This window comes from Nothoprocta perdicaria, unplaced genomic scaffold (genome assembly GCF_003342845.1).
Source record: "Nothoprocta perdicaria isolate Ctin4 unplaced genomic scaffold, notPer1 scaffold_22, whole genome shotgun sequence".
In the NCBI taxonomy this organism is placed as follows: Eukaryota; Metazoa; Chordata; class Aves; order Tinamiformes; family Tinamidae; genus Nothoprocta; species Nothoprocta perdicaria.
Genome location: NW_020455415.1, coordinates 3,427,198 through 3,441,916, shown reverse-complemented (window position 1 = coordinate 3,441,916; position 14,719 = coordinate 3,427,198). Strand labels below are relative to the sequence as shown.

Sequence of the window (14,719 nt, the reverse complement as noted above, 5' to 3'; positions counted from 1 at the left end):
CACAGCTATAAATAAATAAACAATGCTGTGTAATTAGCTATTTTTGTGATAGAAAAAAAATGAAAACACATGTTGGAATAACGCACTCCAGGTTTTGCATAGGATTTAGCAGCAGTGTGTTTCAAATATCTGCAGAGAAAATCCTTTTCTATTGACCTGATAAGAAAATAATACAAATTCTAAGATCACTTGCTTGCCAGAATATCCTCATTCTTTAAGAGATGAAATAACTGTATTTATGCATATGCATATATATATGTATTTAAACTTTAAAATTACCTTTAGCTGTTGTTCTTAAGGAGATTTCTGAACATTCAGTTAATGTGTAATAGAGAGTGTTTCTGGGGCCTGTAGGGTTCAGACTGTTCCAGTCTTAAAATGAGATTGCATTTGTGATGAAAGGCTGCAMCTATTGTAAAGCGCCCAGGAAAGCTTCGAAACAGCATAAAACTGGAGATGCAAATTCTAGTGGAGACTTCAGGTGAATTTATTAACAATATTGTTCTTGCTAGGAATATGATCAGAAGAAACATTGAACGATTCCCTCTGCCACAGCAGTGGCTGTTAATGTCATCCTGGGGCATCGTTTTTGTGCTGAATCTGAGTGGAGAGAGGCTCATGCACCAACACTCTGTCTTGGGAAGGAAGGAATAGCTGGTTGCTCCGGGTGTGCACTGAGCCCTGGAGTCCTGCCTGTGTGCCAGCTCCTCCCGGGCACCCGACTCTTGCCATGGAGAGCAAATAAAGCAGGAGCTGCTTTGCAAGTAGGTCCCCTCGGGTTGCCTCAGGGCTTTGGTGCATTAGCAGAGCGTTCCAGAGGCGATGGAGGAGAATGCTTATTTATCTTGGCTTCATTAAATTGCAAAAGAAAAAAAAAAGAGGGGGGGAGGAAAAATAAACCTAATATTTCTGACATCCACAAAAAACATGTTTGCATCTCAGTGCAGTGCAGAAACACTCTAAAATAATCAACTTAGCTAAAATATCACCCTGCAGTAGTGCCAAGATAAGTTGTGTTCCGTACGACTGTTGGCTGAGATCTGGAATTAGCTGAGGTGGGAGGCGGATTCCCACTTGGATGCCCAGCCCCGCCTCTGAATCCATGTCTTTTGTTCAGTTATTTGCTCCTTTCCTCTCAGTAAGTTTATTCCTTTCCCTCAGTACCTGTCTGCCTCTCTTACATTTTTTTTCCTTCCTTTCTTCTCTCTTTTTTTTTTTTCCTTCAAAACTTCAGATTTCACTCTTGCCCTAGCTGACTCTGTTTTTAAGTTATTCCCCAGAGCCTTTAGTGTAATATAAACAAGAGGCTACAAATGGAACATTTTGTGTTTCTTTCTGCTAATGGGATGTGAACCTGCCTGGCAGGGTTGGAAGCTGCTGGCGCTCGGAGCTGCTTTGCTGCCTCCTCTCTTTTGCTGTGCCCTTCGCATACGGATCATCCTTCCTGGGAATGGGGCAGGGCTGCTGCAGGAGAGTTGGGTCCATTGCACTGAGCAGATACTCAAGGCAAGTGCTGCCAAAATGCTTCGCTTCTGCTGTGATGTTTGGATTCCTTATGGAGACCTGTAGAACGGAAAGGGTTTTATTATAACCACATTAAAGGAGATAATTAGAACACTTCAGTGAGAAATATGTTTTCTGCCTGATTTCCCTTCTGTTGAAGACCATCTCAGGTCACTTCTCACTGTTCAGCTCTTGCTGAAAATATATTGTCTTGCTTGGGCTCCTTGTTGGGTCGTGGACGAGCAGGAGCAGAGGAGGAGCCTTCTCGKCTGAGAACCAAGCTTGCTGCAGACCCAGCCCTGTAGCACCAAAGAAACAGCAGCCCTGTGTTCAGGAATAGGGTGGTTCYGTGCGGCAAGAGTCGCTGGTCTCCCTTGGCGTGGAGGGGTACTCCAAGGTGTTGATTTTTAACCAGGATCCCTTTCAGGCTTTGAGTGGAACCCGAAGCTGCTGGGGACTCTGACATTCCTGCTTTAGTTCTTAATTGTGGAATTTGCTGCCCCTGCTGCTGCAGTGGAATTCAAGGCTGCTGACCTCCGGGGCCTGCACCCAGGTCTCTCTGCTCTGTAAGGGCTTAGTTAGGAAGGGGGAGGTGTTAGGAGCAGGTGGGAGATTTTTTTGAACTTGACTTCATGACATTCTTGGCACATAATATGCAGAAAGAATAATGTGCAAGCATTATGTAGCTTATCCGTGTAATTGCAGGGCCAAGGACCAAGTGACAAACCAAAGAATTACGATTTTGAGACTACCTATTTCATTTTATGCCAACCATCATAGTAGCCTGTTGCATGAGGAGATACTGGTTTGGACATAGGCTGTGGCTGAGCAGATCACAGAGAATGATTTTCCTGTGGAAATGTTAATGAAGGTAAGGAGAAAGCAAGACATAATGCAGCTATGAACAGCAGCCAGCAGGGATTCTGCTTTCCACTGCTTCTGTACGGTTTTGAGACACTGTGTCTTTAATGATTTACATCTCTGAAAAGGTTTTTAGAATGGCACATGCAGACGTTTTTCTATTGGAGCATCACCAAAAACTCTGAGTAAACACAATATGCAGGGAAAAACATGACTTGAAAACACTATTCTGTGTGTGTGTGGGGGGGGGGGGGGGGGAAAAAAAAAAAAAAAAAAAAAAAAAAAAAAAAAAAAAAAAAAAAATGGGGGGGGGGGGGGGGGGGGGGGGGGGGGAGAGAAAAGAGAAAAAGGGAAAAAAAAAGCCAATATACTGCGAAGGATTTTTGCCCTTTCTTGGGATCATGACACTTTCTTAACTTTAGGGCCATCCAGACTGTGTTTTCTTTTCTGTTTAGAGAGTAAGTAGAAAAGGATCTGGGTGAAGACTGATAACATGGAAGCAAAATGGAAGATTGTATGACTAAAATACCCTAGAAGTACCCTGGAAATTGATAATGCTTCTCTTTTCAATTAATACCTCTTCAGTTGCCTCAATGTGGTCTTTATAGCTAGCACTGAAATTCCCAATTTTATATAGATTTTGTAAATTTCAATAAATACAAAAACAGACTCAAGAAGGTTCTGTTATGCAGTGCCATGAGATTCATACTCTTCCCCTCCACCCCTTCCCTGTTTTGCCGGAGCTGCTTTGTAACACATTAAATGATACAACACAGAGATCTAATAGAATCTGAAATAGCTTGGGTTCTTAAAAACATGTACAAGTCAGCGCAAAATGCATATTGCTGAAGCTCAGTGCCATTTCCATATTCTTCCCACATTGTGCTGTGTATAATAGGCTTCCAGGAATGTTCATGACCTTAMAGCTGTCCCTTTTGTTTACAGTCCAGTGCTCTGTCCTTGAAATATGTTGCACACAGGCATGAAGACAAAATCATGGCTTTAGGCCTCAGCCTCCATCCTCTGCAAAAAGAAATAAAGCAAATATAGGAGTCATTCCCTTCAGTACTGCTGCAGTTCCATATGTGTGATTAAAACCTGATGAAAAAATTACAGGTAGCAAGAAAAAAAAAAAAAGAAATTTGAAAAGGAACATAGCTTTGATCAGGAACTTCTAGGTATAAAGCCTGTTAGCATTTTTTGGTTACTGCAACCAGTTTTCCTTCTGGCCTAAAAACTAGCTATTTTTGTATTTGTTTTTAGAAGAGGAACTTTGTCATGCTCACACAGAAACACACTGTTTTGTATTTTCGTATTCGATGTCAGAGTAAGCAAACAGCACCCATTTACTCTACGACTTCACTAGTATAATGGTGATGATGATGTCAKGTGTGCATTTTTGCTGCAGATTTCTCTGAGAAAATGTATTCTTTCTACTGATATTCAGCTTTCTGGCAGCACCTCAGACCTTCCCTGTTCAAATGTGTTTGCAGGTGGTACAGGCCTGGGCTTTACATGGTGTCCTGGTAGCCAGGGACAAAGTTGCAATCACTAATTATTTTAGAGCAACTGCAATATGTGAGTTTTCGGTGTCAAATATCTTGATAGCAGTAGGGCCATGCACAAGTACTACTTAATGTCACACACACCTCTTACCTAATGTGACGGGTTATGAAGCTGCCTGGGGGTAAATTTGGTGCAGTTTGTACCTGAGATGTGACACAGGCACCGTGTGCGGAGGCCAGCCCAAAGCCACACAGCTGCAGTGTGCAGGCAGGGGAGCTCTGCGCTACAATCAAGATCCTGATTTTAGATTCTCCAGAACACCAGTGTTTCCCCKCAGTTTTCTTTCTGCACAATTTATCAATTTTGTGAAAGAAATCTAACAAATGAGATGGATGCCTGATGATTATATAGTAAAAAATTAATTGCATGACTCAGTACAAAATCCATGTCTTTATAGTACAGTTCAGTTTTTCTAAAATGAGAAATACTTGGGAATGTTCAGATCCATATTTCTGTAACATGAACTTCCCAAGTGATCTGTAACCTCAGAAAAGGGGATGTGCTCAGAGGAGCCAGTTCCCTTTGGAAACACCCAGCGCCCATTCCCCAGTGCTGGAAGGCGCCGGTTGCAGCTCTCAGTGTTCCTGGGCTCCGCACTCCCGCGCTGCAGGGGCCTCTCCAGCTGTGGGCCTGCCTGTTTCTCCACCGGCCTGGCCCAGCTCCAGGCACCATCTTCAGCCTTCGTCCTGGCACAGATTTTCTGTTTGACACCATTAGTTAAAAGTGTGATCTTTCAGCTCGCCTTCCGTGAGTTTCCGGGACCAATAGTRCTGTGCCAGGGTGCTTGGGAAGGTTAATTACCTCTTTTTCCTGCCTTCCATCTGGTGGGCTGGTTTCAGCCTTACAGTCACTAGCATAACCATGAAATGTGCACAGACTTGCAGCCGGATTTCAAAAGCAATCTCTCTGCTTTAGCACAAAAAAAAAGGGCTTATTTAGAAAGAAGAGTCAGCTCAATTTTATTTGTCTTTCAGTGCTAACAATTATTCTTTAGGATTTGGCTGTGTGTCCTGGCAGGATTCTGAGTTGCCTGTCTTCAAATGCCCCTTCAGCTGAAACGATCTCTTTCAGACACGGGCTGTCCCTCTTTGACCTTCTCAGGCAGTGCCGTTCAACTTCAGGAGGTTTGCAGATAAAAAAAAAAACAAAAAACTTTTCTCTGTGTAGGAAATTTGTCCTTTTCAGTGTTCCTCTTGCTTCTCTTGTTTTTTTTTCTTTATTGTTGGGTTTTTTTTGGCTCCTCATTTCCAGGTAGAGTTCATAAACAATATACTGCCACATTTCCTAAATGGCCAGAGCCCTTTCCATTTCTTATTGGGTAAATAAGTAGGAGTCTATGGTATTTTAATGAAGAGTAAAAATACAGTCCTTTTCCAAAATAAGTTATACAAGTTAAGAAAATAACATTGGGATATAACACAGAAAGCAAGAATGGCAGGAGGATAGAATATAAAAAGTCACAGTTCAGCTTCATCAAGTTATCTAACTTCTAGAAATTTTCAATTTAAAAAAAGTACGGATTTGAGTTTATTTGAGAAGTAATTAAAGAATCAGTATCTGATGGGGAGGGGTTTAGACCATTTCGTTAACAATGCTACAACAATTTTTTTCACCTTTCTCTTGATCCTTTCAGTTGGCTGCCCTTTTTCATTGCATGTCCCAGTCATGTAAAATTTCTACACATCCCTGTACTGGGCACATCGCTAAGGAACTGCGAAAACCTGCTGAACTTAACAACTCAATGTTACACATAAATCTGTGTATAATGTTACTGTTAATGCAGAAAATGGAAAGTCGAAAGCAGTAGCATTTCTGTGGGCAGCATTTAAGATGTTTAGGATGCTGGAAGGGAAAGAAAAAAGTAAGGGAAGCACTTGTCATAAGCTGGAAAATAGATTTAGTGCATTTAACGTGACTAAGGTAAACAGACAAGATCAAACAAGAGCTGAGCAGGCTTGTGTGTAACCAAATACCACGTGCAGCGCAGCTGCTGAAAGGATTTGGTGAGAGGGGAAATGGGACTGAGCGGAGAAGAGACACGGTGACATAGGCCGAGTTCAGCACTTTGTGATGACACTGGAGATTGCTCTCGTTTTGGCAGCTCATCTGTTTTTTTTCCCACTGAAAATGAGCTGGGAAAGTACACCATGTGCATCCCTTGCACTTTTGGAGGCAGGGTCTGCAGATTCTAGATCCAGCATGTTTTTGGCAACAACTCATGTCCATCTCTTCATGCACAGTGAGTCTTCAGGGTGGAAGTTAGGAGTATATGAGGCAGGACTATCTGTATTTTTATGCAGAATTTTATGCAGCATGTTGATATTTTCCCTTTTTGACTGCTTGCTTTTTTAATGGAATAATCTACCTTTTCTATTACTTTATTCCTCTGTTTGTGTTGTGAGGTTTATCTTTATTATAAACTTACCATATGATATATTAGGCTATAAATACAGGCTGCACTAGCTAAATGCTGCTATCATCCTGTATGGATGTTTTCAGTGAGCAATAAATGCCAAGTGAGGCTGCTTTCCAGTGTACTGAGTACATCCGCACGTCACAAATTTGCTAACACCTTGTAAATTGACATCCTATTTGTATTGTACAGTAACTTCCTCATGCAAACAAGCCCACATTTAACTTCTTTTTATATTCACAAGTAAAAGTTACTGCTCTTACTTACTGGTGGCACAAAATATTGTTCAAGGAAGTGGAAGGCACAGAAACTATCTGGGTTTTTCCATTCTTTTTTTTTAAATACTAAATCCATCATTTAGCCTTCCCCAAGCATATCCCTTGCCCATCCACTGTGATCACAGCTCAGCCTGAGATAGCATTCCAGACTAGCCTACTGTCATTTTCAAACCCTACAGGGTTGAAATTATTTTATTTCCAGAATTATCCTTACAGTGAACATCTTTTCCTTTTGTATTTGTATTCCATTAAGTGGAGGAATTGATGACAACGAAAGCTAAGGCCTTAAGGTCAGCTTGCAAGACAAATGTGGAAACATGTCAGGAAGTTTTGTGCATTTCTTCTTCTGTTTTATCAACTAGAGCCTTGATAAGGATGGATAAGATCTCAAAAATGTTCTCAGGCTATCTCTTAATGTTGTTATAACCCACTATATTTTAAGGTAATGAGCCAGAATACCTGCAAAACATACAAGAAATGGATTGCAAGGGTTGTTCTTTATTACCCTTTAAGTAGTAAGGTAAGGACCGTCTGCATAAGTCATCATGGTGTCTTTACATCCATCAACTTGTAGTTGGTTATAGCTACCACTATTTTTCCAGTCCTTATCTGTGGTGTTGTAGTCAAGAGACACTATTTTTACCCAAGAAAGGGCCATTGTTCAGATTTAAATATCATCACAGCAAAAAGCAGTCAAAACAAAGCCTGCTGAAAACAGCCTTCCAGGAACCACAGTAAGTAAAACCAGCGACACAAATCCCTGTTCTGGTACCTTTGTGCTTGATTTGCAGCTCTGTAAAATATATTCACTTGTTCTCTGCTCAGCAGCACAGTCCTGTATCCTGACAGCTGAGTAATGTTCTGCTCACGTCTTCCCTTGTAAAATGAAAAAAGTAGATAATTTAATATAGATGTGACAAGTACAAGATAGATTTCTACCCATCACAGTTCACTGCTTAAAGCATTAGGTTGAAAACCTCCTTTAAAGATAACCAGATTCTTAAGTTCTCCCTTGCCACCCTCCCCTCAAAATGAGACACAATAAAGGGAAAACTTTATCCTAAAAATTAAATTTATGATTTGATCATTTTCATAGGGAAAAATCTCATATGTATATTGCTCCAGAAAATAAAACAATATCGTTAATTCTTGCTTAAGAACAGGTTTATTTTGTGGTGATCTAGACACAATTTTTGAATGTTTGTAGGGAAATTTCTTTTGATATTTCTGGACTGGTTCCCATCATTGGTTTTCTATAAATTTCTGCTCTTCCCTGAATGATGGGAGCAGATCATTGCTACTTCTTGCAGCCATCATGGTCAGACACTAAAGTGAGCTTACTGCTGTCTTAGACAGAGTATGTCAAATTTGTCACTCCAAATTACAGTTCGCAGGGTATGCAGGCTCATTTCACTGGCTTTTTAAAACAGACACTCTGAACAGTTCTCCTACCCATGTATGCATTAGTAATGGATGATACACTTAATATGCTGAATTATTATTATTAGGAAAATGTTTCAAAAGTACTGAGCAATAACCTATTTTTTTTTCCTAAGTCAACAGCAGACTTATCATTGACTTCAATGGCTAAAATGTTAGGCTGATGTTAAACATTTAAAAACACATCTCTTCCTTTTAGCCATTGTCCAGAATGTATCTTGAAACCTGCAGTTTTTAATGCCCATTTGTCTSTGCCTGCAGGAGTAACTTTGTGCAGTTGCAGTTGAAGTGATAGCATACATGCAGCATCTATCAGATTTCTTCAGCAGACTCAAATCTCTCTACACGGAGGAAAGAACTCAAATTCAAAGGGGAATGAAAATGACTTTTCTTAATGTTTTCACCAATATGCTGCTCACAAATTACCCTCAAAGAAAGTAGTTAAGAAGAGGACTAATATCTTTAAACCGAAAGGAGTATTTTAATCTAAGAATGCTTTAACAGCATTACTAAAAAATTCATAACTATTGACTACTGTTTGCCCAAACTTGCAGGGCTGTACTATTGACTCTGTGTTCAGCCCTGCACAGATGGAAACTCCCATTCACTTTGATGGGAGATTTGCCTGGGGTAGGACTGCAGAACCGATGCTTAAGATGTTAATTAAATGTACAGTCAGCTGGCCAGAAAGTAGTTGGTTGACTCATAAGGACAGATCTCCTTGGCTTACCTAAGAATTTTTCTTACTATATAATTAAACCACAAAAAACCTTACATCAAAGTAGTGATAAGGGCCTAATGTAATGCACATAACAGAGGAAATTCAGGCCAACATTCCTTCCTTTGATCACCCAATTGGGCCAAGCTYGTACATAAGCTATGGGTCTGGATACTCCCTTTCTCTAGCAGTGGTGGAGGTGAAAGAGTTAAAACCGATGGAACTGGCTCGATTGGATGAACTGGTTGGGAGGTAATAATTTTTGTTGCACATACCTGCAGAATCCCTCTGCAATTACAGGCTGGGAACAGACATCTTTTGCTAAAAGGTTTTTTTTTTCCAGGGTGTGTAGGAATAAACTCAAAAGGCAGCAAACCTCTGTAGCTTGTTGGTTTCCCCACTGAATACCGTTCCAAAGACCATGAATTTCTGAACCTGAATGTTTCTTTTCTTTGGATGCTCTTTTTCTAACCTGGGAGAGATTCAGGAGCAGAGGGAAGATTGCTGCCCCAAGGGTGTAAAACTGCCCAGGTAGCTGTGCTTATGGAAGGCATTGGGGTATTAGAAGTCTGGGAATAGCACTTCTACCTGTAAGTATTTCTACCTCTCAGAGCAATAGATCCTAACTTCAGAGATGCTTTGAAACATTCTTTCATGTAAAGTGGTTATAAACAAGCTAGAAAAACAGGAGGTGAAAGAAGCTGCAATGGTGTGTCAGCAAAATGAGTAAATTTTCAAAAAAAAAAAAAAAAAGAAAAAAAGGACAGTTACCAGTGGTTTGTTGTAAATAGGGATGATATATCAAATGTGTCTCCACAGGGGTCTATCCTAAGCCTGACATTGTTAAATATTTTCATTAGGAACTTCAATGATAGAATAAAGAGTGTCCTTATTAAATTTGCGGATGCCACAAAGCTGGGGAGGCTCCAAGTATGGAGGAGAACACGATCAGAATTCCAAGTGATCTTGACAAATTAGAGCAATAGTCTGAAAAAAACAGGATGCAATTAAAGACAAGTCCAGTTTCTGTTCTTAGACAAGAAACATCATTTATAGAAGCAAGAATGTGAGAAACGACTAATTTACAGTCTTGTAGAAAAGAAGCTAAGGATTGCAGCTGATTACAGTTTGATCATGAATGCAATGCTGTGCCAGTGTTTAAAAAAAAAGTGGGGGGAGAAGCATATTTAGATGTACAAGCAGAAATGAAGTCTTCAAAATGCAGAGGGCTTCCTTCCATTTTACAGCCCTGCAAAGGCCTTAGCTGAGTTAGTGCTGAGTCTGACACTTCGTGGAAGAAAGGACCAATACAGAACAATATGATGATCTGTGAGAGAAGATGACAACGTTTGGGGTTGTTTAGACTAGAGAATAAAATACTGAGGAGAGACATGATAACAATCTTCAAAGACGTAAAAAGCTGATGCAAAAGCAAAGGAAATAATCTTGTAGACAGGACAGAAAATGATTAAAGTAGAAAAAGAAAAGTTTGATCAGGCTCTAGGCAAAAGCATTCTTGGACAATATAGATAAACATTGATTTGCTGTGAAGATTTTAGAGTCTCTACCTTCAAATTTTAGCACAAGATTAGAAATATACCCATCAGGAATTAGAGGAGCTCATGGTGTTTTGGGCAGGGAACAAGACCTCTTCTCCAAGGTCCTTCCAGTCCTGTTTTATAATATCCTGTGATCTGTTAGTAAAGATACATATAGTGCCTTTAGGACTCTCTCTTGTTCGCTCGTTTCATTCCTGAGCTGCTCCAAGTTCTGAGCTTCCAGTCACGCTCCCCTGGCTTCCCAAAGGCTGCTCTGTAGTCTTGAGCTGCAGCGTGGCCGGCTCCCCGAGTTGGGAGCAGGGTGAGGGCTCTGCGGAGCGGCACCTTCCCCAGCTCCGCAGCYGCCCCACGGCATCCGGGCTAGCGCCTGGCCTGTCCCGTGGCCCCGCCGGCCTTGCCAGCTGCTTCCTGGGATCCCAGCAAGCTGCACGGCTGGATACACAGGTGAGCAGACAACATCTCTAAACATTCCAGTTCTCTTGTTTTTCTTCTACAAATCAAATTAATTTTTATATTTATTTTGTCCAAATTCAAGGGTGCCATTCTAATCATGTGTAAAAACACTTCCAAGGTTATGTAGGAGCTTGAGGATCTAATATCTGTCAGGAGAGTCAGACAATATCATGAAAAGGACAACCAAAAGCAACATGGAAAATGTAGGTATTTCTTACCGCACGGCAGGTACTTGGCGTGGCTGGCAATTGCGGCTAGGCAGCCTGGCCCATGGTGACATTAGAAGACGTGTAAATTAATCAGAGCCTCCTTTGTAAATGGTGGCCTTGAAGCCTTTGTGAGCAAATATCCAATGAGATACTGTTGAATCAGAGTCTGTGTGCTGAGAAGAGRTATTTATTACACTGAACATCTGACCAGGCTGATGTTGCCTTGGCTGCATGGAAAGCTGCTTTTTTTTTCCTATGTGCAAACAGCAACCACATATTTTCTGTCAGAATGACCTTCAATCTAGATTACAGGGAACATCTAAACAAGAACATGTATGTTTGTCCTCTGTGGCATCTTCAGCAAATTAAGTAAAAATTACTTCCTGCTCTCRCATGTCCTGGAGGATTTAAAGCTACAGCCACTACTAAATGAATGGTTAAACTTAAGTTGTATGAGGTCGTCGAAAAATATAACCTGTAARCAGCAGAAGACTGAAAAAGATGCATGGTACTTACCATTGGACAATATAGCAGGTGTATTTAATGTGAAACACATTAGCTGGATGGAGCCAGGTTGTTTTATTCYTCTTGCTTCCCTTTCATTTTAAAAGAATCCTGCGCTTTGGTTGCAGGCAGTGGGAGGCAGTGAAAAGTTGCCCCARTGCTTCTGCCTACAACCTACTTGAAGCTCTTAGGTAAAGGCTTTCTTCTCCACAATGAATGATTTTCCTCCTGTGAGTCTCCTAAGAGTGAAAAAAAGGGGGGAACAGATTGCAGGGCCTTAACAGGCTTTTTTTTTTTTTTTTCCCTCTAGGTTGCAGGGCAAATTGTACCTCACCTGAGTTCTTGAAACCTCTCTAATTTCACAGGGACGTCGTGGCTGTAAAAGAATAGGTTTTAGAGAACTTAGGGTCTAAAAAGCTTCCTTGTGTCTAAAGTGCTTTACACATGGAGTGGCTGCTGAAGCAATTGGACTGGAATGGTGAGTCCATTTTGCACGGCTGCCCTCCGCTCGGCGAGCACTTCTCGTGCCCCACTGAGACCAGCTGTGAGAGAGGAGGGGTGGAAACRCATGCACACACGTACGGAAGAGATAAGCGCTTGGAAAGAAGGGATTTGAAAGGGAGAGAAAATGAAGCAGTACCGTGTGTGCTCCCTGTCCTACATACTGCTCTTCTTGCATGGGGGAGAGGGTTTTCTCCAGGTTGGAGAACGCTCACTGAGCTGCAGTCACTTCTGGTCAGCACTAGGACATTAGCTTCAAATAACTTCGTCTACATCTAGAGAAAATGAAAACGCAGGTTAAAAACAGTTAAAGGATGCATACCAATTTATTAYTATTCTGTAGTCTTCAGAGATAGATTATGTTTCTGTGGAGGATGTTATAACCGTACCAAGTTGTACCAGCTAAATTTCTGGCCCCATATCATCAAATTAATCTACAATATGTAATCAATATTGACCAGATATCTTTAACTCAAAGCATAATGATGTTCTTTAGTAAAGGGTAAGTCTGACAGCTCTGCCCAGCGCTATCCATGAGGCTCTGTCAAAAACTATTCTAGAAAATAATCATCAAAATATTTGGTAAAACAGAAGTGCTGCCAATGCAGCAGTTATTATAAGCAGTGTGAGAATGGGAGCAAGAGCAGGACATGTCAGGAAAATATGTTGATTCTGCAAAGTCCCTATCTTTTGCAATAAGGATGGTGTAGTGACACGACAGAAAGCTGAACAGCTGTTTTTCTGAGCATTGGAAAGCTAGTGGAATATAATTTTAGGGTGTCTTCTGTGTCCGAAAAGAAGGCTGTTCAGTGCTGCTCTTGAATACTCTTCTATTTCATTTTCAGGAATGTAAACAAGGCTACAAATAATGCACCAAAACTTCAAATGTTACTCTGTTTAGGGGCAGCTTGCTGTGCTTATGGTGGTAAATATATATTGACTTGTTTGTTTTTCTAGTCTTCTGCTTCGGTTTTTGAAAGAAAAAGTGCAAAAACTGAGTAACAAAAATGCAGTTATAAAGTTAATATTTCCTTCAGAGATCTTGTATATCAAGACTTCTCACATTTGCCGTTTCGGATCAGCTGGGATGACAGAAATTATGTAAACTTATTTGACCTTTTCTGATGTATGAACYGGTAACCAGTGTTTGCAATGTTGTCAGAGTTTATATTTTTCATCTGAAGTAACTTTCGTTTGATAGTGGCTGTAAGGTTTCTCTCTACAGCTGTTGATGCTGTGCTTCTTACTGGGTGGAGATAAAGAGAAGATTTTCAGATACTCTAAGTTGTCCAAACTCCATCAATTCTATGCTGATTTAGAAGAGCTGACTTACTAATTGTAATCACGTATATTTTTTCTAATCAGTAAGGATCTTACGTTAAAAATAATGTGAGATTTCTATCATCAAAGCATTAACATTATGCATTATCTTTGGAAGAACATTAATTTATATGTTTATTTTCATTTATAAGGAAATGTATAATCAATTCTTTCTACCCAGTTCATTTTAATTAGGTAAATGGCTGGATCTATATTAATTATGACAAAATCTTTAATTTTATTAGGTAGATACGATCTAAACTCAGCTGGATCTTGTTCATTGAAACTTCTCTTTAATGAAAGTTCTTGTTATCCAAAACTTGGACCGTGTCTCCCAATGTGCGTCATTTGTGTTGAAAATGTATTACTTACATGTAAAACATGTTGTTTCCCTCCCTTTATCAGTTTTATGGGTTTTCAAAGTAATTTACCCACTGCATATGCTATTCTCTCCAAATTCTGTCCTGAGTTCTGGGTTCCTTCCAGTCATTAGAGATACTGTGTGGGTTATGTCTTTTTTTTTTTTTTTTTTTTTAATTTTTCATTGAAGTTAGGTTCTGCTTGATGCCAAATTTAGATATTGCATTGCCGTAAGTCAGTAGCAGGATCTGGGCTTCTGTTGCAAACTTAATAATTTACGAAAATCACTGACAAATTAAATAGAGAATTTTAAGATCGCTGCTGCGTCTTGTATCAGTTGYAGCTGTTGATGGGTGAGATCCACCAGTGTCTGATTATACATAAGAACCTCAGAAATGCAACAGGGGTCATATTATGCTTTACACTCCATTTGTTATTTCTCTTTTGTATTCTTTATACCCTTGTTCATCAATTTTAAAGAAAATGATATGTGTATGATTTCAGATGTTATATGGCTCATTAACTACAATAGAGCTGACAATCCGATTTCAAAGCCTTGTTTCTTAAGCCAGCAGTTGTTTAGCGCAGCTTAGGATACTCCAGACCCCAGCTGTGCGGAGGAATAAAGGAATGAGAGCCCTCCTTGCTGCTCCTCTTCCTGGGCTCCCCAAGGAGCAGCAGTTATCCTTGAAAGCTTCTCTCTTAATGCAGCCTTGGGATGAGGAGAGCCCACACGGTTGCCCCTAGGCAGAGCCGAACGGTTGAGGGCTTTTAGAAGAGTGGGGGGCCAAGGCAAAGGAAAGGATCTGCAGTAATATTTAGCTTAAATTTCAAAGTTCATAAACGTATTAATGTTGCAACCTCTGTTGTGGCTCACATAGATATTCCTAAACGTATGTAAACCAAAAGCAGAGAGCTTGATATAGCTCTAGCAAGGACTCGCTGAAGACAGGGGATGAGATCGCTTTGAAAAGCAAATGAATTTAAATGGATTTGTGCCTGCTGCGAGAGGAGAGGCAGCTAACAAAGAGGAG

General features: G+C 40.5%; 1 long non-coding RNA gene across 2 annotated transcripts; it reads right to left on the bottom strand.

Moving 5' to 3' along the window:
- Positions 1-1,473: 1,473 nt before the first annotated feature.
- LOC112947110 lies at positions 1,474-9,869 on the bottom strand. 2 transcript variants are annotated; one of them, XR_003249340.1, is made up of 4 exons: positions 9,551-9,869; positions 7,394-7,497; positions 3,284-3,387; positions 1,474-1,563 (listed from the first exon to the last, which is right to left on the bottom strand). It is a non-coding gene; the product is annotated as an uncharacterized LOC112947110 (long non-coding RNA). The 2 variants fall into 2 exon arrangements; XR_003249341.1 differs by lacking the exon at positions 1,474-1,563 and having other exon boundaries at positions 3,247-3,387.
- Between the last annotated feature and the right edge of the window lie 4,850 nt (positions 9,870-14,719).